Source organism: Hypanus sabinus, chromosome 12, assembly GCF_030144855.1.
Source record: "Hypanus sabinus isolate sHypSab1 chromosome 12, sHypSab1.hap1, whole genome shotgun sequence".
Lineage (NCBI taxonomy): Eukaryota > Metazoa > Chordata > Chondrichthyes > Myliobatiformes > Dasyatidae > Hypanus > Hypanus sabinus.
In genome coordinates this window covers 43539156-43563840 of record NC_082717.1, presented here as the reverse complement: position 1 = coordinate 43563840, position 24685 = coordinate 43539156, and the positions used below count along the sequence as shown (strand labels likewise).

The window sequence follows — 24685 nt, the reverse complement described above, 5'->3', positions numbered from 1 at the left end:
GACCACTCCTTCCACTCCACTGCTTGTGAAGCCTTTCCCTGTCAAGAGCAGGGTTAATGGTTTACATTTTTGAACAGTATGGTGTAATTTTAATTAACCCTTGTTAGTGCTATTATAATTCAGGAGTAGAGTGGTAAGTTTATCAATGCATGAATGCTAATGAATTTCCCTCAGACTACATTTTAGTAGCTGTATACCTTTACATACCAAACACAGCTTTCAACCCCTTTCGATCAAAATCAACACAAGAAAGCAACAAAATCAACGTAACTCCACAATCTATTGACAACCTCCAGAAAAAAACAGAAAATTCTGTGTGCATAAAAACAAAGAGAGATAGAGACAATGAGAGGGATGAATAAATGTTTCAGTACTTTGCAAGTAACCAGAACATCTGCAAATGTCGACTGTGAGGTAATCATTTACTTTTACTACAGGATGTAAAATAGATTGACGAAAGGACTTCATTCAGAAATTCATCAAGAATTTTTAATGGCCTTTCAAGGTCATCAAGTGATTAAAGGACATTTTATTTTTTAAAAATCTTTTGGAGCTCTGCTCTTAAGAAGCTCACAGTGTCCACTGAATCTGTGGTTGGGCACTGTCTTCCTTTAGGTCCACTGCCTATTATTTTTATGGATTTATTAATATCACCACAGATGCAAACTGCTATCAGTTTGACTGGGACTTTTGGACCTGCAGATTTGGGTGGGTGCCGGGTCAAAAGCACTGAGTCTAATTTATAGACCATGGTTGCCAAGGGCGTGTTGTTTAATTGTTATGGGTGCAGAACTGGTTCCAATATTATGATCGATGAAATTTATCATGCAAGTCATTGCAGCTGAGCTATTAGGCAGGTTTTTAATGCTTGTGATGCCAAAGGAAAAGGAAGAGAGGAGGAAGCTAGACACCTGCTCCTGGACTTTTCATAATCACTTTACCTAATGGCACTACCAAATTCTTCATTCATCACACAGTCCCAATCTTAGCTTCTCTCTGTCATTATCAATCTAAATATATAAACTAAAACTTGAAAAATTACATGCAATAGTTTGGCTTCCTTTTGCCTTTGCTTGTCTTAATGATCCTGCACAGCTTTCTGCATTGGCTGCAGCTTGGCTGGTGGAAGGCTGCTGACACAGTCAGGAAACTGACAGAGTCTTGCAGGAAAACCTCAAGCAACTCTGGTCCCAGTACCCTGGTTGTAGGGGCTATCCCTTGTTTTGAGTGGCAGTAGAGTGTGCAGCTGGTTGTTAGGCAAAATCAAGAAAATGCCAATGTAACAGCAATCCCCTCTTCTACAAATTTATATATGGATTCTCTGATGACTCAGGAGTTCAATCCTGAAACCACAAACCAACCCAGAGAAGGTGCAAATATTTCATTGCAGGTCAGATGCCTGTTTGCAGGGGATTCTTTCTGTTTCTCACTCTTATCAGCTTCAAAGACACAATGCTTTTCCTTGAAGGGTGGCAGATGGAGAACAGATCTTGGTGGCTGCCTTCAGCTTGTTATGCTGATATTAATTTTCTTAAGATACAAGATACTCACATCCCTGTAGCATTTCCAGTGGCCATAATGAGATGTTTGACCATAGGGGAACTGGGGCTGGATGATTTGTTTATGAAGGTGAAAATCTAGCATCAGTACCAGTGGAGATGAAGATGGTGATATTGCTTTGAGTGGAGCAGCAAGCATTAGTTGGTACATGAAGCAGATTCTGCATTCACAGAGGAGTATACACCATCTACATTATAAACCTAGATCTTGCCGTCCTTCGAGAGATCACAATCACTAAAAATGAAAGATCCGGCACACATGATCCTTGCTGAAACTGACACTAAAAAGAGATTAGTTTTATTTGTCATATGTCTATTTAAACATACGCTTGCAGATAGCAAGGGGTGCAGTGCTGGATTGAATTGAACTGAGATTAACTGAATATGCCTGTACTCTTCCAATGTCTTTGTGATTTGGTATTTTGTATTTGTGTCTTTCTTGCTGTTTGTGACTTCTGTTCATTTTGTTGCGTGTTGGGGGTTTGATGTTTTTCTTTAAATGGTTTCCATGGCTTTCTTTGTTTCTTGGTCATGTGGGGGAAGATGAACCTCAGGACTGTATACTGCATACAGTCTTTGATAATAAATCTACATTGAACCTTAAATCTTTGAATCTTTCAAACACATCATTTGCATAAATGATCAACACAGTCCAAGTGTATGCTGGGGACAGTCTGCAAGGGTCACTATGCTCCCAGTGCTAAGATAGCATGTGCACAGCTTACTAACCCTAATCCTATGTCTTTGGAATGTGGGAGGTAACTGGAGCACCCAAAGGAAGCCTAGCAGTCATGGGGAGAACATACAAGCTCCTCACAAACAGCTGTGGGAATTGAACTCGAATCGCTTGTGCTGTAAAGAATTACACCAGCTTCCTGCTACCAATCCAGTCTATATGGCATTTCACCACACTGCATTATTTGAACACTCAGGATGGAAATGCTGCATCAGGTCACCCTGGTATGGGTTAATCACCCATTCTGATTTGTTTTCTACTGCTCAAATTGTTTTCTGAAGCTATCCTACTCAGGCACTGAAGTCTTTTATTAATGTGACTACATTCTCTTCTTCAGAGCTATCTAGATTGAGCCCAGTGTTTATTTTTGAAATATATTTTTAGCCATGATTGTACTTTAGCTTTTGGATTTGTCATCCGCTTTCAAAACTTGTTATGCTCGCTCAAACATTGATCAATGGAGCAATTGATCAATGGAGCAAAGTTCTCCATTTCCGCTGATGACATATTGAAAGGAGGGATTGGCTGATGACCCATACTGTGCTGGAATCTTCCAAGAGACATCCTCAATTAGATGTGATTGTCTCTAATCAACCATGACAGCACATTGTTCAGTGAAGGAGACTGTTGTATTTTCAATGTACAGCCTCACAAAGAAACAGTCCAAGTAGCTGAAAATGCCTTATAATTAGTATTGGATTATGGCAATTCCTTCGTGAATGTGAGTGACTTGGACCATAATGCACAAGGTGAAGACATGCCTTCTTCACATGACATACCTCCACATGACCTGTTACAAGGAGCCACTAGAGAGGTCTGTATTTTTTCTGTGGTTACCCAGTTCTTGCTGTAATGTGATGACCGACAGTATTTTAGGGTGCCTAAATTATAGATCCTGAGGCATACACACACAAAATAATAATCCTGTGATAAATTGCAGATCAGGCATTTTAAGGAGGACTATAATAATAAGAATATAAGAGCCCAAAATCAAGAATCTGATCAAACATTAAAACAATGAGAGTCTGATGTTAAGACTACTTTCAAAGAAGAATAAGGAGATGAAGAGGTTAAAGGATGGAATCCAGAGCTCAAGGTTAACTTAGCCAAAGGCAAAGGCAACAATGTTGGAGCAAAGAGGATGAAGGTTTAGAAGGAGCTAGATCGGGAGGAATCAGTACATGGGCATATACGTGCGCCTTCCATGTGCAATAGGTCAGTAGTGTCTGTGATGTTTCTGCCCTCCAAAAGTACAAATAATGGAAGATCATGCAGTAAATCAGTGTGCAAAAGTGTTAGTTACTTGCTGGTCAGTTCCCGACTTCTGTAAGCTGCTGGACTCAGTATAGAACTGTTTAGTGGTCTGAATTTGTGAAATACAGGGAGTTAGGAAATTATGTTGGTTTCAAAGCTTCTGCAAGAACCGATTGTTTCTTCATTGGCTTTTATTTTTGCTCACTATGAAGAAGGAGAAAAGGTCTTACAGCAACATTTATGCTTCATCCTCGTAAGTGAGAAATTATGTGAGTGTCTGTGATTCAGTAATTCATGATACTTACTAGATGTTCCAGCCAAGAATACCACTGGAGGGCTGTGTAAGGTCCAAGTTAGCAATGGCTTGTTAAGGTCATGAGGCTTATAAGCCTTTGTGGATCAGACTGCTGGAGCAGGACACATCTACACCAATTTGCAATGCACAAACATGACGGAAGTTATGCAGAAATCTCGGTCTCATTCCCTCCTGCTACAAAGTGTCTGACAAAGTGAGTAGACATCTTTAGCTGGATTTCAGATTTCACTGGAATCCAGTGTGTTAGACAAAGAATTCAATTGGTTCAGAAGGTTAAAGAGAAGAAATCCCTCCTCTTCCATAGGATAAATGTTAGAATTCTGATTCTGAGTAAATGCTCCCTTACTCTAGATTTCCCATGAAAGGAAATGCCCTTTCAGCACCTACCCTAAGATTTTATATTCTTCAATATACTTGAATTCCAGCAGACCACAATATATAAATGCATTACCACAAAATAAACTTGCTAAAACAAACAACTCACACAAAATGCTGATGGAACACAGCAGGACAGGCAGCATCTATAGGAAGAATCCCTGTCGACATTTCAGGCTGAGACCCTTCGTCAGGACTAACTGAAAGGAAAGATAGTAAGAGATTTGAAAGTAGTGGGGCGAGTGGGAAATGTGAGATGATAGGAGAAGACCGGAGGGGGTGGGATGAAGCTAAGAGCTGGAAAGGTGATTGGCAAAAGTGATACAGAGCTGGAGAAGGGAAAGGATCGTGGGACGGGAGGCCTCGGGAGAAAGAAAGGGGGAGGGGGGAGCACCAGAGGGAGATGGAGAACAGGCAGGGTGATGGGCAGAGAGAGAGAAAAAAAACGAACAACTAAATATGTCAGGGATGGGGTAAGAAGGGGAGGGGCATTAACGGAAGTTAGAGAAGTCAATGTTCATGCCATCAGGTTGGAGGCTACCCAGCCGGTATATAAGGTGTTGTTCCTCCAACCTGAGTTTGGATTCATTTTGACAGTAGAGGAGGCCATGGATAGACATATCAGAATGGGAATGGGACATGGAATTAAAATGTGTGGCCACTGGGAGATCCTGCTTTCTCTGGTGGACCACGCGTAGGTGTTCAGCAAAACAGTCTCCCAGTCTGTGTCGGGTCTCACCAATATATAAAAGGCCACACCGGGAGCACCAGACACAGTATACCACACTAGCTGATTCACAGGTGAAGTGTCGCCTCACCTGGAAGGACTGTCTGGGGCCCTGAATGGTGGTGAGGGAGGAAGTGTAAGGGCAGGTGTAGCACTTGTTCCGTTTACAAGGATAAGTGCCAGGAGGGAGATCGGTGGGAAGGGATAGGGGGGACGAGTGGACAAGGAAGTCACGTAGGGAGCGATCCATGCGGAAAGCAGAAAGTGGGGGGAAGGAAAGATGTGCTTGGTAGTGGGATCCTGTTGGAGGTGGCGGAAGTTACGGAGAATTATACGTTGGACCTGGTGGCTGGTGGGGTGGTAGGTGAGGACAAGGGGAACCCTATCACAAGTGGGGTGGTGGGTGGATGGGGTGAGAGCAGAGGTGCAGGAAATGGGAGAGATGCGTTTGAGAGCAGAGTTGATGGTGGAAGAAGGGAAGCCCCTTTGTTTAAAAAAGGAAGGCATCTCCTTCATCCTGGAATGAAAAGTTTCATCCTGAGAGCAGATGCGGCGGAGACGGAGGAATTATGAGAAGGGGATAACATTTTTGCAAGAGACAGGGTGGGAAGAGGAATAGTCCAGGTAGCTGTGGGAGTCTGTAGGTTTATAGTAGATATCAGTAGATAAGCCGTCTCCAGAGATGGAGACAGAAAGATCAAGAAAGGGGAGGGAGGTGTCGGAAATTGATCAGGTAAATTTGAGGGCAGTGTGAAAGTTGGAGACAAAGTTAATGAAGTCAACAAGCTCAGCATGCGTGCAGAAGGCAGCGCCAATGGAGTCATCGATGAAGCTCATGTTTCCTCATGTTTGCTGCTAAAACAAAGCTAATTTATCAAGTAGGTTATTGCTCCAATTTGCCTACCAGAGCAACAGATCCATGACAGATGCCACTTCATTGGTTCTTCACTCAGCCTTTGAACATCTGGACAGCAAGGATGCATATGACAGGATGCCCTTTGTCCACTACAGCTTGACATTCAATACCATCATCCTCTCAAAACTAATTATTAAGCTTCATTTCATCCTTATGCAATTGGAACCTTGATTTCCTCGCAAACCCCAATCAGTTCAAGTTGGCAACAACATTTCCTCTATAATCTCCATCAGTTCAGGTGCACCACAAGGCTGTGTGCTTAGCCCCCGCTTTACTTGCTTTACACTTATGACTATATGTCTGAGCACAGCTCCAAAGCCATATTCAAGTTTGCTAAATCAGCATATAGGAGGGAGATTGAAAATCTGGCTGAGTGGTGCCATAACAACAACTTCTTATTGAAGGCCAGCAAGACCAAGGGGCTAATTATTGACCTCAGGAGGAGGGGGAACCCAGAGGCCAGTGGAGGATAAGGTGGGGAGAGGGTCAGCAACTTTAAATTCCTTGCGGTTACCATTTCGGTGGACCTGTCCTGGGCCCAGCACTTCACACTGCTGCCATCAGGAAGAAGGTACATGAGCCTTAGGATTCACACGACCACAATCAGGAACAGTTATCACCCCTCAACCATCAGGCTCTTGAACTAAAGGGGATAACTTCACTCAACTTCACTCGCCCAACATTGAAATGTTCTCACAACCCATGGACCCACTTTCAATGACTCTTCATCTCATGTCCTTGATTTTGAATGCTTACTTATTTATTATTATTATCTCTCTGTTTGTATTTTTCACAATTTGATGCCTTTTGCACATTGTTTGAATGCCCAAGTTGGTGCAGTCTTTCATTGATTCTAACATGGTTATTGGTCTATTATTGATCTATTGAGTTTGCCCTCAAGAAAATAAATCTCAGGCTCGTATATGGTGACATATATGTACTTTGATAATAAATTTACTTTGAAATTTGAACTTCTCATTCAAAGTTTTCATCTCTGCAGCAGAGCTCATGCCCAAGCTGATCTCTTTTTGTTATGGTTGGATAGCAAGCTGAGGGATGTGGACGTATGTTTTGCTGGATTGCTAAGCATGTGAAGGTGAGTAGAGTGTATGAGTGTTGGTATAACTTCAGAAGGCTGCATGAACGATAGGGCCATGATGCAGTGCGTAATGTGTGTGGTTGGTAGTGCGGTGGGTGGAGGATGACATTGAATGCACGTTCTCTGATCCAGGCAGTCATTCTGAGATCATTGCATTCCTAGTGGTGTTGCACTCATTTCCTTTGATTCAGAAAGTCACCTTTTCACCTCATGTGTGTGCCCTGTATGAGCCTCCATGGATGGATTGCAGCTGTCTTCCTTTCCACTTCCTTTTAAGGTCTCCAGCATACTATCAGGAAAACATATTCAAAACTTCATTTGCCATTAAAGCTATCTTTCATCAGATGGAGCATGACTTTAAGCAGTCTGAGCTGGCTTCATTTAGTCCTACGCATTTCTAAAACTGATATATTGTACTCATATATCCTACTACAACCCTCACCACCCCACACCAACTCTACCCTCCACACTTCTCCATACACTACTGAGCTGCTAATCAATTTACTCACTACAGTCACAATGAAGTTATCAGCAGACACGTAAAGTTTGTATTAAGTGTGCTCCAAATCAAATGGTCTCAAATGAATTATGCATCGCAGTCCCCAGAGGTGTGAGTAGTCAGCAAACATGCGTTCCATTGACGTTGCCAAGAAAAAGAAAAAGGGGTCAAGTAAAGCTTCTCAGAGAGCTGCAGAGCTAGTCATACGAACCGAGAAGAAGTCCTCTGATTTAAAAAGTAAATTTGCATTTGTAATTGTACATGTAATTGTACGCATTGCCTGATATGTGGTTATCGATTTGCAATGAAAATATTTTGAATTGGATAAAAGAGATTCATGAACTAATGTCAAAAATCATGACAACTGCTTAGTTTAACTTGTTTCATCATAACTTCTCATAAATTCAGTGAAATTATGTCTGTAAAACACAAAATTCCAAATAACCAGATGTCACATACTGTATACATAATGAAAACAAAAGCAGTGCAATTTCCTCTTCATGCCAAATTTATTCCTTCATTTTGTGCTATTTCTAACTGAACCAATTGTGCAAGTGTGCATTAGGCAACAGTCCATGTGTAAGATTAGCGATTTTGTTTTCATTAGGAATACCAGGACATGCACTGTTACTTTGTGACTGAAAGCTTCACTGAACACTTTTGACCCACACAAGCCTTCTTAATGTTTGGTTAATTGTGTAATAACTTAAAATTTATATGAAAAGCTCTGCCCCTGCTCCAATTTCATTTTGCAGTTTGTGTATTTTAATAAATTATAAAACATATTTGGGTTCAATTTAAACATATCAGTAAATAATACCACAGATAACTGTAAGTATTAGAAATAAAATATAAAAATTGAGTTGGCTCAATTATTTGCCTGAAAAGTTAATTTATGAAACCAAATTTTAAATTAAATGGTAAAAAAGTGACAATTCCATTTCTATCTGTCCCAACTCATTTTATATGTTTTATTTATATAAATAAAGCATTACAGTTAAAATCATGAATTCAACTGAATTTGTCTGAATTGGTTCCATATGTTTTGTTTTGGTCAGATTTTTTCTATTTTAGAGTAAGTATCTTTGGTAGTTAAACTTACCAACTTTCATGTACTTGAAAAATTTGCTTAACAATATCAGATGGCATTTAAAAGGGAATATTGCTATGTGTTTGAAATTACATAAAGGCCACACCAGATAAAGGGCATAGACGTCCTACCTGAAACATTTGTGGACCCAATGATTTTTTACAACCATCTGATGTTTTCATTACTGAGGCAAGCTTTTCAGAATCCTGGATCTCCCACTTCAACAGCACTACAGTGAATCCATCAGCAGAAATACCTCAGCTCTCCCAGAAGGCAGTTCACTACCACTTTCTCAAGGTCATTTGGGAATAGACAGTTTGCCAACAGTGCTTTCATTCTAGAACTGAGGCTTAACATAAAACAATATTATTATAACAATAAAGAAGCAATTCATGTTATTGAAGCACCTCAAGACGTCAGCTCTCACCACTCCAGCTCCAATCAATGGTGAAATTTCTTGTCTTGTTCATCTTTTCTGTGAGTGAACCACCCTGATGATCATAAAGAACACTAAAATCTGCAAGCCTACCTCACCAGCGAGCGGAATAATGAAGGTGTTGCGCAGTTATGGAATAACACTGGAAGCGGGCCCTCATGTTGTGAGATTGTCTAGTTCAGTTATTCTAGGAAGTGGCCATTGGAAGTAGTGATCTTGAATGCAGAAGTGCAGTAAGAACACTGATATTCAAGGGAGACTTGAAGTAGGTTCCTGCAGGTCCACACTCTGATGATTCTACTCACTAACGTTCAATTGTGAGAGGATTAACTGGATTACCTGCACCTGCATCTTAACCAGCGTGAAATGAGGGACTGCTGCACACTCGTCCTGACAGAAACGTGGCTCCAGGGCACCATTCCAGACTTGGCCATCCGGCTTGGAGGCCTAATCTCCTTTCAGGCAAGCAGAAATGCTGTAACCTCTGGCAAGAGCTGCAGAGGAAGTCTACATCAATAAGAACTGGTGTTTGGGTGCTTCAGTAGTAATGGCCCACTGCTCATCACAAAGAGACTTGCTAATGGTGAAGTGCAGGCTTAACTTACCGAGGGAGTTCACTGCCATTCTTATAGCTGTTTACATCCGTACCTCCGCCACCCCATGGATGGGAAAGCACTGCAGGAGTTCTATGGTGTCACCTGTGACCTCAAAGACCATGATAGTGTCTTCATCATTGTTGATGACTTCAATCATGCCACCAGTCTTGCCAAAGTTCTACCAGCTTGTCAAATTCACAAACAGGGGAGAGAATATATTAGACCTGGTTTATACCAATGTGATGGAGCCTACGATGGAGCCCTCCCAGCCCCACTTTGCATACTCAGACCTCATATCTACTTTGCTAAGCTCTGCTATTTGAGTCAAAACAAGAAGATCAGGACCTGGCCAGGAGGTGCCATCTCAGCATTGTAGGAATGCTTCCAAAGCACAGACTCAAAAGTATATTCAGGGAGACAGCCACCAACAATTATCACATCAACATTGATGAATATGCAGGATTGGTGACTAGCTACATAGGAAGATGCATTGGGAACGTTAAGTTGATTAATCACTACGCTGCCAGGGCAAACTAGAATCCATGGCTGGCTGCAGAGATTCATGCACTGCTAAGGGATTAGAACAATGCCTTCCGATCAGGGGACAGGACAACTCAAAAGTCAGCAAGAGCTGCACTCTCCTGTGCCATCAGGAAGGCAAAGCGTGAACGCACACAGAAAAGTCACAGATGCTAGAGACACGCAATGTATGTAGTAACAGGTTACAAGTCTACCCTTCATGTCAGTGTAAGTGTCACCTCCCTTCCTGATAGGCTGAATGCCTTCTATGCATGATTTGATGCACTGAGTGATGTGACATGGAGCATCACCCACTGAGGAACAAGAACCCAGTCTGGCTGCAGCCGAGGAGAGGATGATCCTAGCCAAGATAAACCCATACAAAGCTGTGGAGCCAGATAACATACCAGGTCAGGTGCTGAGTGACTGTGCATTCCAGCTAACAGAGGTTTTAACATACATCTCTAAGAACTCTCTGGAACAGTCCACTGTCTCTGCAGGCTTCAAGGCAGCTTCAGTCATTCCAGTGCCCAAGAGAGTGAGAGTAACTGCCTAAGTGATTACCACACAGTCACATTGAATTCAACAATCATGAAGTGCTCTGAATGGCTGGTAACAGATTGTATAAAATCCCACCATCCAGCTACATTGAATCATTTCCAGTTTGCTTACTGTTCAAACAGGTCCACTGATGATGCCATAGCCTCAGCCGTCCTGTCCCACTTAGAAAACAATGCCTCATAGACCAGGATGCTGTACTTTGACTTCTGCTCATTGGGACTTAACACCTCACTCTGTAACTGGACCTTGGACTTCTTGACAAAGCTGTCCCAGTCAGTCCGAGTTGGCAGCAAGATCTCAAGCTCCACCATGCTGGGCACTGGTGACCCCCAGGGTTATTTGCTCAGTCGGCTGCTGTTCATGCTGCTGAATCACTGCCAGATCCAGCTCAAGTCACATCATCAAATTGGCTGGAGTTTTAACAGTGGTTGGCCTCATCAGCAACAAAGAAGAATCGCCATCTCTGCCATAAAGAGAGGCTTGTCAAATGGTGCAAGAACAATAACTGGAGTCTTAATGTGGACAAGATAATAGAGAGGACTGTGGACTTCAGGAAGGCACAGGTTGACCTCTCTCCATTGCACATCAATGGCTCAGCCATTGAGAGAGTGAAGAGGACCATGTTCCTTGGTGTGCACATAACGGACGATCTAATGTGGATGCACAACATCCCTCCATCAGTTAAGAAGGTACAGTAGTGTCTACACTTTCTGAGGAGACTGGACCTGACAGGCTTTCCATCACCATTCTAACAACTTTCTACAGGAGCACCAACGAGATGCTGTGAAACTAATGATTATCATTGAAGTCTCATCACTGGGATCGTGAGCTGTTTATTGTACTGTTTGCTGTTTCCCTGTGCTTTGCAGTACATGCATTTTATTTGGTAATAATTTGGTTTATGTGCTATTTGTGATATATGTTTTATGGGGGTACCATGGTCTGCAGGAATGATGTTTCGTTTGGTTGTATATATGTACAGTCCAATGACAATAAACTTGAACTTGAACTTAAGTTCTCACATGATACTAAATTGGATGTGGTAGAGAGAGGAGGAAATGGGGAAGTTGAGTGAAGTGATTAACAGGTATCTCAAAGTTCAAAATAAAATTTATTGTCAAAGTATATATATATGCCACCATATCTGTATTGGTGGTGTGAGTCCTGAGGTTCCTGTATCTTCTTCCTGATGGCAGCAGCGAGAACAGAACATGGCCTGGATGGTGGGGGTCCCTGATAATGGATGATGCTTTCCTGCGACAACGCTTTGTATAGATATGCTCAATGATGGAGAAGGTTCTACCTGTGATGAACTGGGCTGTATCCACTACTTTTTGAAGGATTTTCCATTCAAGGTCATTAGACCTGCCTATCACCTCCCCCTGGTGCCCCTCCTCCTTCCCTTTCTCCTATGGTTAATTATCCTCTCCTATCAGATTCCTTCCTCTCCAGCCCTTTATCTTTCCTACCCTCCCGACTTCACGTGTAACCTCCAGCTGTTCCCCTCCCCCCACCACCCACCTTTTTATTCTTGCATCTTCCTCTCTCCATCAGATAGCTATAAAAGCTTGTCAAAGTTTTAGATTTGCAAAAAAAGTTAAATAATATCTCTAAGTAGATGAAAAAATAATGAATAAAATTTGTGCCAGCATGCATTCAATTTTGCTAATTGGAAGGGAAGATGGATGACAAAAATGCAGTTCAGATAGTGTAGAATCCACTAAGTATGCAAGTCCTGTCATGCAATCTGACAGTAAGGCTCCAGTTTTAAATCTGGATGGAACTGGTGAATATTAGTTGGGCTAAATACAGTCGGAACAACTCACACAAAGGCCCATTAAGATTTTACGTATTATACATTTCAACATTTAGGAAAGAGCTTCTGCTCAAGTTGGCTTATGAAGAATCAACATCCTTTTATGAAGTTTTGAGATGTAATCTGCCCTAACCCCAAATTAACCCTGCAGAACTTGTGCCCTGGTAACAACCCTGCACCTTTAAAGAGGACAATGTTGGTCATTGTTTTTGGTTTCACGTAGGTGCATTTATTACCTAAAATTCAAAATTCTACAAGGTAAAGATGGAGTGGGAAAAGAGAGAGTAAATTCCTCTCTGCGGGCTTTTTGCCTATTCTGCTTCTAAAATCTTCTCTCCCAAACTGCTTTTGTCAAATCAGGCGAAATTTAAATTGGCCGAAGTCTTTGTTGGCTGCAATTGCATTTATATGAAATTTAACCAGAGTGAGCAGATTAATTTTAATTTTAATAGACTATATGACCTGTAAATTGAATGAATTTGGTAATATTTAATGTGGCAGTAGAATGTGTGAAAAATTAGTTTTAAGATTGTTTTGCAGAGTTGATTTAATGAATTTTGCAACAAATGTAAGTTTTTTAGCAGTATCAAAATAGCTTACTCTGAATATATTTTGCTGCATTCTAATTATTTGCAACATTTTCAGAAGATTATTCAAATATAGCATTCAAACATGAAAGGCTGAACAGGTGGAGATTTTTCTTGGAATAAATGGCTAAACTGGATTGTGTGTTTGTTGAAGGGGAAGCTGTATTTATTGTCTACATTTTCTTTCCATGATGTTATTAGAAGTTGGAATTTTTCTACAAGGTAAAACAGAGGATTAAATATCATGATGGTGCAGTGAGGAATTTACTCACTCTTTTCCATTCCCTTTTAGAAGGTTTGAAGAATGTTTGTGTGGAGCATAAATATCAATTTTTACTAGTTGGACTGAATGTTGTGCTTCTTTGCTGTGAATACTACTTTCCCATTCTGTTTAGTCCCTCTTTACTCTCAACAAATCTCCAAAGACGAGTAAGTTCTCTTCCTGTACAACGTTGCTTTGTAGTTGGTAGTCAGGAAATATGCAAGAGGGTGGCCTGCTCTCTATCAAAACACTTCAAAGTAATATTTAATCCTTGATAGAGTGTGGTAGTACAATGCTTGGCACAACAAAGCACAAATCTAAGTAAACTTAATAGGACCTCATGAAAAAAATCTTGAATTTCAATAAAGAAAGGGGAAAATGTTTTAGAATCATAGCAGAATAATCAGAGATTAGAAAGAAAATGGAGGAAGTTGTTTCAAAGGAATTTTTATCAGGACTTTCCCAGTTGTCCACTTTTCTGTAGGCCATGCTCTCCTTTTGCTGCTCCCATTGGGAAGGAGGTACAGAAACATAAGATCCCACATCTCCAGGTTCAGAAACCACCGAGGAGAACGTCACTCACTTCAACATTGAACTGATTCTACAGCCCAATGGACTCACTTTCAAGGGCTCTACAACTCATGTTCTCAGTATTATTTATTTAGCTATTTATTAATATTATTTGTTTTCTTTTGCATTTGCACAGGTTGCCTTTTGATTGATTTTGTTTTTGTGTAGTTTTTCATTGATTCTACCGTATTTCTTTGTTCCACTGTGAATGTTTGTAAGACTGTGGGTTTCTTACAGGTGCTCTGGTTTCCTCCCACATTTCCGTGATGTACAGGTTAGTAGATTAATTGGTCACATGGGTGTAATTGGGCAATGCTGGCTTGCTGTGCAGAAGGGCCTGTAACCATGCTGTGTCTCTAAATAAAATATATGGTGACATGTACGTAAGTTGACAGTAAATTTACTTTGAACTTTGAACCTCGTGTTTTCTTCATTCCATATTTTGTTAAAATTCTCACATCAAATAATCTAGACTAGTATCCTAATTACTGCACTCAAAGCAGGCCAAGAAACATAGACTGAAGAAAGAATAACAATTAGAATTGGAGGGAAACATAATCCTTGCCAAAAATAAATTACCTCAATAACAAAGTATGTTTTTATGAAAAATGAGATATTCAGTATTATTCTATTATCTTGTCTTGGACTATATTCTGGCTATATCTCTCAAAGCTTTCTTATTTTTAAATAATAGACAGCATTAATATATATTACTTTACTGAGAATTTAATATTTCTGCATCCTGATCTGTATTGTAATCATTCTTGTAACACTTTCTCATTTCTTAACTGTAACATGAAATATGTTCATTTTTTGCAAACGTAGCAGTGAGATTATTCTAAAACCTACTTCTAATTGACTGCACTTCCACTGAGAACATGTTACTTGAGATGGTCACTGAACTCCTGTAACCCTTTTAACCTAACCAGTCTATGCTTTTGTCTGTTTAAAGGTCTAAGAAAAATGATTTCATTAGAAATACTCCTGCATTACAAAGGGAGAATTGGGTTCTATTTTTTTTTATTTCTACATTTTCCATTAACATCTGACACTTAAAGTCCATGAATGTGAGCAGTGTTAAATGTCTATGTTTATAACAGATTTTTGTTATCCTGAGGAGATCTGTCTTCTCCCTGCATAACTGATAGTCATCCATCTGATGGTGGTGCTCTCAGTGTGGTATAGGTGCTCATTTTTTATTAAAATGGCATTGTCAACAGCCTACCAATCATTCAAAACAATATAAAGGGCTACTTAAGCTTTTTTTTTGGCAAAATCAATATAAAGTCAAAGATTTGTCGGAAAGGAGTCTCCCACAGACAATTTGCTGCTCAGGTGGAGAACATTTAGCCCTTGTTGTCCAAGTTAAAACAACTCTCAAGCCTAATTCCATAACCCCACATGTCATGGTTCTTCAAGTAAGCATCCAAGTGCTGTTTAAACCTGATAAGAGATCTGACCAGGGTCAGTGGCATTCGGACCCAGGTCGGCGGTCACTCTTTATGGAAGTACTGAGTTTGTGTGGCTGCTCTCCTCATATGCAGATGTTTTGAGATTTATGTGATTATTGGACTGTGCTTTACATTGGTTTCCTTCAGTTTTTTGGTCTTTTCTCTCTTCTGAATGATTTGTGGGTGGGTGATCTGTTAATTTTTGTAGGAGGAGCGGATTGAGGTTTGGTGTTATTGGTGCTGTGCTTTTCTCTGAGTGAGGGGGTCAGGGATTGTTATTTTAGCTGCTTTTCCTGCAGAGGAAGGGGTGATTTGAGGGTCTACAAGTTTTGTTTCTTTTCAACGTGGGGGTGGGAGGGGAGTTGATGTCTTTCTGTTTCATCAACGCCCATGGTCTTTCCGTATTTAATGGCTAGCTGGAGAAGACAAATATTAGGGTTGTATTGTACATGCACACTTTGACAATAGAGTGAACCTTTGAGGATATTGCTTCCCTATCACCCTTTTGGGCAGTGAGTGGCAGACCCTCTGATCCTCTTACCAAATAGGGAATTGTTTTTAACAAACCTAAACAGGCTCCAGGCCACTTCCTGGACAACAGCAAATAACCTGTGCTTTGTTCCATCGTCACTTGCCGTTTAGTTCGAAAGATCTAAGTCCTCTGGCTTCTTAAGTAATACTGGTATTTTGAAGAATCAATGATATTTCTATGATTTATAGCATTATAATTGTGACCATTTTGGAATTGTAACATCTTTTGATGAGGTTATTAATTCAGCAATATTTCTGAAACTTCTGGTAGGATCTCTCTTACATTCATTCAAAAACTAAATAAAAGTGTTAATATTGGTACAAACACTTTCTTTGACTTGCTAAGTAATGAATTGGGTACATCAAACTACATTTGTCACTGCTCTTCAGCATAACATTGCATTGCCCAGAAGAACTGCAGTAAGAACTTGATTTCCATCCATTTTGAGATCACATGTCATATTAATATGAGTCATGTCCATTTACTATAATTTTCCAATTTATTCATGTTGTGCTGAATTAGAAGACTGAAATCTACCTGTGAATGAAATGACCACTTATAATTACTGATTTACAGTAATTCTTATAAAATGCTTATATTGGTCTTAAACTATAATTTTTGCTTGACAATTGTAGTTTTCAAACTTTTTGACGGCAAACTATAAACTGGAAATAGTTCTGGTCAGGAAGGATGTGGATGCTATGGAAAGTGCAGAGGAAATTTTCAAGGATGTTGCCTAGATTGGAGAGCGTGCCTTATGGGAATAGGTTGAGTGAACTCGGCCTTTTCTCCTTGGATTGATGGAGGATGAGAAGTGACCTGACGGAGGTGTATGAGATGATGAGAGGCATTGATCATGTGGATAGTCAGAGGCTTTTCCCCAGGGCTGAAATGGCTAACACAAGGGGGATGGTTTTAATATGCTTGTAAGTAGGTACAGAGGAGATGTCGGGTAAGTTTTTTACACAAAGAGTGGTGAGTGTGTGGAATGGGCTGCCGGCGACAGTGGTGGAGGCAGATACGATAGTGTCTTTTAAGAGACTCCTGGATAGGTACATGGAGATTAGAGAAATAGAGGGCTATGGGTAACCCTAGATAATTTCTAAAATAAGTACATGTTTGGCACAGCATTATTGGTCAAAGGGCCAGTATTGTGCAGTAGGTCTTCTGTGTTCTTTGTTTCTATATTCTTACAGTTGGAAGAAATAAACTGAGATCACAATGTCTGATTGCTCTTCTCTCATTTGAGCTATGGTCTCGGTGCAGGTCAATAGGACTGGGCAGATAATTAATTTGGCATGGACTAGATGGGCTGAAAGGCCTGTTTCTGTACTGTACTGTTCTATCACTATGACATTTTATGCAGGTAAGAGGGATTTGGTGTCATTAACTGTTAATTTGGCACAGCATTGTGGGCTGAAGGGCCTGTTCCTTTGCTCTACTGTCCGATCCTCTAAGTAACGCACCATCTTTCTATATTTCTATCAAAGTGGAATACTGCACAATTGTCTATTTTATACTCCATCTGCCATCTTTTTGCCAATTCACTCAATTTTTGCATCCTCTACATAATGTACAATCCCACCCTGTTTAGTACCATTGGCAAACTTTATAATATCCCCTTATATAAAGTGTTGATCCAGTTTATGGACTATTCTAAGCCAAGCACTTATACCTGCAGCATCCCACTAGCTTTTAATCAAGAATGTATTAGATTATTCTAATTCTAATTGTAATCTATATGGAAAGCTTGTAGATGTGATCTCATCTCTCATAATTTGTTAAAATCAGCTCATTCCTTTCGTTTCATGTAGGAATTCTAAAACATACGAAATGTCAGACGTAATTTTTAGTATGAGAGCTTTTAACACACCTGTTTTGCATTTTTTTCATGGAAATGATAGGGAGGCATGATTTAATCTGCAAATCATGACACTGAAAAGCAGTATGATAATCAACACAAGACACATACATTGAATAAGTAATCTGTGATTCTTCAGTAATGAAAATGCATATGCAGCTCTTCAGAAACATTTAGATGCAAAACTGATTAAATATATTGTTTGAAAACTATAGCACTAATGCACTTAAAATATATTGTTTTTTCAGAATCAGATTTAATATCACTGGCATATGTCGCAAAATTTGTTTTTTTGCAATAGCAGTATATTGCAATATATAATAATAAAAAACTATAAATTACAGTAAATATATATTTTAAAATAAATTAAATAAATAATGCAAAAAGAGAGGGAAAATAGTAGATATTGTTCATGGGTTCTTCATCCATTCGGAAATTTGATGGCAGAGGGGAAGAGGATAGTTATTCAATTGCAGATTGCAATAAAGTGAATTCTGCTTTGCACAGTATATCTAACTACCATATATCATTTTATTGCAGCCATTATGAAAAATATAAAATTATTTGTGTGTGGTTGTTTTCATGTAATCTTTGTATTTTTGAGGAAAAAAGTGTGGAAATTAGAGGTAATTGCTAATAAGAAGATCACCACTCGGCATGAGTTGGTGCCCCAACAATGTACTATACTTGGAGAATGAGATAGCATATTTGAACATTTTCTCTTGGGTTTGAATGGAAGTGAGCAGCTACAGAGATTTTAGTTTGGTTTCATGAATGTAAAAACAATTTCTGATATGTTCTTTATTTCAAAATATCCATTAACTTCTTGTTTACCAGCAGTTACACCTAAAGAAATACAGTGGCTTGAGAAGGTAGCTCGTTATCACTTCTCAAGAGCAGCTGGGTATTGCAGTAACCGCTGGTCTTGCCAGCCAAGACCGCTTACCGAAAAATTAAACAACATTTTAAAAATCTACTTTTTGGCTTAATGGTGTTTAAAATTACTTAGAAGTGTTTGGAAATATTAAACTGGCTTCTATGTGTTTTAATACGTAATAAAATGCCTAAATTGCTTTTCACTTTTCAAATTCTTTTTGTTTTTTATTCTTCTTTAATATTTGTGAATGTTTGAGAAGAATTAATTGTGCTTTACACATTTTTGGTAATTACAGCAGAATACAGAACTCAGTTTAGCAAAGATTCCTTCTCCTTTTCCTGTTGCCGTTAAGATGCAGAAAGCTCTTTTGCTGAGCAGGACCTCATCAGGGATTGCTCCAAGTAGTTTCTATAAGTTCTTCCTAGGAAGATTACTGAAAGTGGGTTCTGAACTTTTTTGGAAGCCAAGGCAAGCTTCTAATAATTCTCATTGGTTTTAAAAATGAATCACAATACTTTAGGTTGCATCTCTTCCTCTGACCAAAAGTTGTTTAGCCAAGTTATTTTTTTAAGGGTGAAGAGAGGATTCTAATAACCAGCTTTCAGTTAGATTCTTGTCTGCCTAAGGCAGGATGAATGAGACCACAACGATTTTAATTGTTGGTCTCTTTAACATGAATAGCTACCGGAAGCAAGACTGAGAAAAAGGGAACAGGAAGTGTTGCAGACTTATAAAAAGGCTTGGCTGCTATTGTTACCGAGGTTGCTGTTTGAGCAGTGTCCTGTGGTAATGTGTGAATGAGTAAGTAGAGGTGAAAGGTCAGGTGCATAGGAGAACTTCTCTTTCCTAGTGTAGCCAAGAGAAATGTTACCTACCTCTCCCAGCTCTATAAAAGGAAAAGAGAATATTTAAATAAGTGAGCCCTGAGTTATCTGCCTGTAAAGCAGCTCCGGAGATCAAGGTGGAATTAAAGTCATGAACTGATATGACACCATCATTAGTGATTGATCTGCAAATTTAAAGGATTGCCTGTAGCAGGAGTTGGATAACTGAATAAAAAACTGCGTACATACAAAAATCTGGAGGAGCTCAACAGGTCAGGCAGCATTTATGGAGCAAAATAAACAGTCAATGTTTAGGGCCGAGAACCTTCACCAGGGTCTGGAAAGAAAGGGAGCTGAAGCCAAAATAAAAGGGTGGGGGAGGGGGAGGAGCAGAGCTGGCAGGTGAGTGGGGGGAGGAGGGGGAAGGGAGAAAGGTGGGGAAATGATGTGAGAAGCTGGGAGGTGAAAGATGGCAAGGGAAAGGGCTGAAGAAGAAGGAATCTGATAGGAGAGGTCAGAAGACCATGTAATAAAGGAAAAGAGGTGGGAAACTAGAGTGAGGGTGTGGGTGATGGGCATATCATGAGGGTGAGGTAGGAGAGGAGGGTTAAAGGGGCCAGAGGGATAAGGGAAAAAAGGGTGGGGGAACAGAGGGGAGTGGTTACAGGAAGTTAGAGAAATCCAAGTTGATGCCATCAGTTGGAGACTATTAAAATTGAATATAAGGTGTTGTTCCTCCATTCTGCTTCTAGCCTCAACATGGCAGTAGACGAGACAGTGGACAGACATGTCAGAGTGGGAATGGGAAGTGGAATTAAAATGGTTGGCCACTGGGAGATGCTGTCTGTTAGGAAAGATGGGGCAAAGGTGCTCAATGAAGCAATTTCCAATCTGTGTCAGGTCTCACTGCTGTAGAGGAGTCCACACCAGGAGCACTGGATACAATAAGCAACCTCGACTGGTTCACGTGTAGAGTGCTGCCTCACTTGGAAGGGCTGTTTAAGGCCCTGAATAGTGGTAGGGAGGAAGTGGAGAGGCAAGTGTAACATTCAGCATGGTTGCAGGGTGAGTGCCAAAAGGGGAATCAGTGGGGAGTGGCAAATGAACAAGGGAGAAACCTTCCCCCATCATTTTATTCTGGGATTCTATCCTCTTTCTTTCAAGTTCTGATGAAGGGTCTCATCCCATAACATTGTTCATTTTTCTTCAGGGACTTTGCCTGACCTGCTGAGTTCCTCTAGCAATTTTTGTGTGCTGCTAAACCACTCCGGCCACTTCTCCCTTCTCTTTTCCTTCCACTGTCTGGAAGATGGAGAAATTGATGTCAGGTTAGAGCAGGCATGGGCAAACTACGGCCCGCGGGCCATGTGCGGCCTGTTAAGCTTTTTAATCCGGCCCGCAGAATTTGATGAAATTATATTAATAAACCTTGTTAACGTTTTTTCCCCACAATTCTGGCGTTTTCCCAATAGATGACGCACTCTATATACATTTGTGGCGACCCATTTCCTGGCACATCCGAACCGGCTCACAATTAGCCAGTGTTCTGGCTAAGGGAGATAGCCTGCAGGGATTTGCGAGCACAGAGCTTTGGAGCCTCTGCGCCACGGGGGGCAGGTTGAAGGAGGCTTAAAAGTGAGGCTGGGGATTTCGAATAAAGTTTTTTTCTTCGACTGCAGTTACTGACTCCGTGTCATAATTTTAGCACTGCGTGTAGCACACCGCTACACATTGACCTTTGTTGAGGTGCAGCGTATTACTCCACATTTGCGCTTTACTCTTTGTTCGGCTCGACCTATTTGTGTGAACAGGCGTTCAGCGTCATGAACATCAACAAAGCCAGCCACAGATCCAAGTTAACTGACCAACACCTCAGATCCATCCTGAGAATCGCCACAACCAAACTAAATCCAGACTTTGATGCGCTGGCTAAAAAGGGAGACCAACAACACTGTTCCCACTGAAAATAAAAATAAGTTTCTCCGTTGTGTTATGTAAAAAATGCATTTGAAAATATTTTTTTCAATAAGCCTGACATGTTACATGTCATTTCTGTTAAGTGATGGACACGAGTAGTGCGCAGGTGCACGTACGTTCTCAAAATAAAAAATGTGCTCCAGATCAAATAACGCGCTCCGCATACTGGCGCGCTGTCACTGTTCTGTCTTTGTGCTGGTCGTTGTTGAGTTTGGCACAGGGGACAATTGAATAAGAAGGAGCAGGACAAGTAGACCTGTATCTCCTACCGTTTTTGAAATAAAGACAGTCAGGAGGAGAGTGATGATGATAATATCTTGAAGGATAACAGAATTTTCAGTGCTTTAAAATAATAACTGTTACTATTAAAAAAGCTGTGTTTTTTTCATTTAATTTTCAGTTTTAAAAGTCATTTCAATAAATAGCTAAATACCATGGGACTTCAAAGACAGATATTTTGTTGTAATGCATTTGTTTATTTTCAATTGAAATTAAAGCACACGTTTTCTACATATCCCATGATATTTTATTTTCTCTTATGAGGTGTATTACCAAAACACTCCGTCCATCTGCTCCTGGTCCGGCCCCCCTGCCAAATTTTAGAACCCTTTGTGGCCCACAAGTCAAAAAGTTTGCCCACCCCTGGGTTAGAGTCAATCAAGATAGAGCAGAGGGAAACAGAAATCACACTGCACAACAGTGAGAGGGGGTCTCATAGAACACGTCAAAGAGAGGATGATGTACTTCTTTAGGGTAGACATATCTCAAAGCGACTTCCCAGTGTAGCAGCAAAATGGAGACACAAGAGAGACTGCAGGTGCTGGATACCTGAAACAACACGCGAAAAATGCCGGAGTTATGCAGCGGCATCTATAAAATGAAATCAGCAGTCTATAGCTTGGACTGAGACCCTTCATCAGGACTGGAAAGCAAGAGGGCAGTAAACAGAATAAAAAGGTACTGGGAGGGCAAAAGGCACAAGCTGGTTGGTGATAGGTGAATTCAGGTGAGGAAGAGAGGTAGAAGGTGAGAAGACCAAGTAGGAAGGTGAGAAGGTGGGAAGACGGGGATGGTGTGAAAATCATGATAGAGACAGGTTTAGGTGAACAGGTCATGACTTTTTTATTTCAAAAGCAGGCCTTATTCATATGCAAAAATATATACAAAGGGAATAAGCAGTGCCGAATCTTGGACCATACATTACACAGTGTAAACATTAAAGAAAAAGTAAGAGAAAACACACACAAACACAGCTCATTGCCACTATGTGGCTCCTGAAGATGGAATCCACTTCCATTGTTTGAGTGGCTTTTTCACCCAACTCCTGCTCCTGTATATGCAGTAACAGAAGGACCAATATGTTGCCAGTCTTAAATGTTAACTAGGTTGGTGTGGTTTGATTATCCGAGGTTGTAACTGACCTTATGGTCTTTTTAATGCTTATCAAACTGAGGCTTATTAGTCCCAGGCAACAGAACAATTACCGTATCCACCCTGTAAAGACAGGCAGGGTCACGGAGGGAAACTTGTCCTGGCAAAATGCTCAGCCTTGGCATAAATTGTTTTATTTGCATGGGTGCAGTAGAAAAAAAAACATTATGGAAATTGATAGGGGAGGATTGAGGAAGAAAATGCAGTTGGGGAGGGGTAGTTAGATATCTGGGAGAGTAGAGAGTGATCAGGAACATTAGGAATATGATTTAGAGCACGATGATTGATTTGTGAGGGCGGAAATGCCGACCTTGTAGTAGAGCAATAACCTGAAGGGTCTGGTTGTGTTCGGGGAGCTTGAGAACACAGGAGGGATTAGTGAAGGCGGGCTAGTAGCTAGGGTGGTAAGGGCAGGGTTCACAGTGGGTAGCTCAGGTAATTAAGGAGGGGGCCAGAAGATCAGGGAGAGTGACGACACTGATCAGAGAGGTTGAGTTCAAGTGATAGGGAACAGTAAGGTCATGATTGGGTGGAGGAGTATCATTAATTTTGGAAAACAGGGACAGGGCTACAGGTAAGTAGGTATCATGATCTGGGAGGCAGTGGGCAATCATCAGGATTGGGTGTAGTCAGGTAAATTGGGTAAATTTTAGGATTGGCAATAGTTTCAGTGTGGCATTAATGAGATTAAGATTGTAAATAGGGGTAGGAGCTGTAACTGACGTGAATATCATGCCTTGGATTTAATTGAAGTGAATAGGCAGATAAATTCAATGTACAAACTACCCTGTACTCTGTTAATGAAGCCTGCCAAGTGCATGAGTATGGCACCATTTAAAGCAGGCTTTAATCTTCCTTCCTGGCAGCCCTATGTGAGAAATCACAGTCCAAATTGAAAATTCTACCTGCTCCATAATTTAAGAAAGCTATGCAAAATATATTAAGTATGACTTTATTGCATTTGTCACTTTATTTCCAGCATCACTTTTGAATGACATCACAAAAATGTAATATAGACTCAATCAATACTTGCAGTTGTTATTATTGAACAATGCTTTTGGACTATGTGAATTGGAACAATACAAAAATGTCAGAATTGCTACATAAGTGACCTGTGGAAGGTTTTGAACTTATGGCTCATTTTTTTCTGTATTTTGAACAGATTTTAATTTACGAATCATGTTGCCATTTTGCCATATGAAGATCACCACTCTTAAAGTAAAGCAGAATTCTTGTTTTTTAATCTATAAATATCCAATGGCCCCTTCTTACCACGAGTAAACTGGGGAAAAGTTTTTTTTCTAAAAACTAATTTTCTTGGTTTTCAAGCAAGTCTAAGAAGAGTGATGAGTAACATATATATGCCGTCTGAAGGGAGGGCAGGCCCTGTGATACTGGCTTCATGTAGTCACTAAAACCATCAGTCATATGGTAGTTGGACCACTGTGGAGATAGAAGGTCAGATTTATGAAGCAAGCATTGCCAAGTTGTCCTCTGACTCCAAAATTCATCTCTTCAGTGATGGATTGGAAGGTGATGCCCAAATTCTGTGTATGGCCATGGTGATAGAGACACAGCTAGCCAGGGTAATTTTCTTTCAGCTCAGACACCAGAAATAAAAACAAAGCTGTGTACAAATAGCTACAGTGTTACAGGGAAAAGCTCATGCTATAACAATTAAATGGTTCAGATTTTCATTGAATTCCCAGAATTTGTGCTAGGAGTGAAATGCGATGCACTTGTTGGCTATGCTACCCCAGAGGGAATAGTGAGACAGACTTACTCAAGCTTCACTTGAACACAGAAATGAAAAT

The 24685-nt window shown here is 40.4% G+C and overlaps 1 long non-coding RNA gene across 1 annotated transcript in view; it reads left to right on the top strand.

Moving 5' to 3' along the window:
• LOC132402828 (uncharacterized) overlaps window positions 1-24685 on the top strand; it is a 238734-nt gene that overhangs the window by 77595 nt on the left and 136454 nt on the right. The window contains exons 4-5 of the long non-coding RNA XR_009515091.1: window positions 6884-6979; window positions 14156-14192. This is a non-coding gene — a long non-coding RNA (uncharacterized LOC132402828). The remainder of the gene's footprint in view (window positions 1-6883; window positions 6980-14155; window positions 14193-24685) is intronic.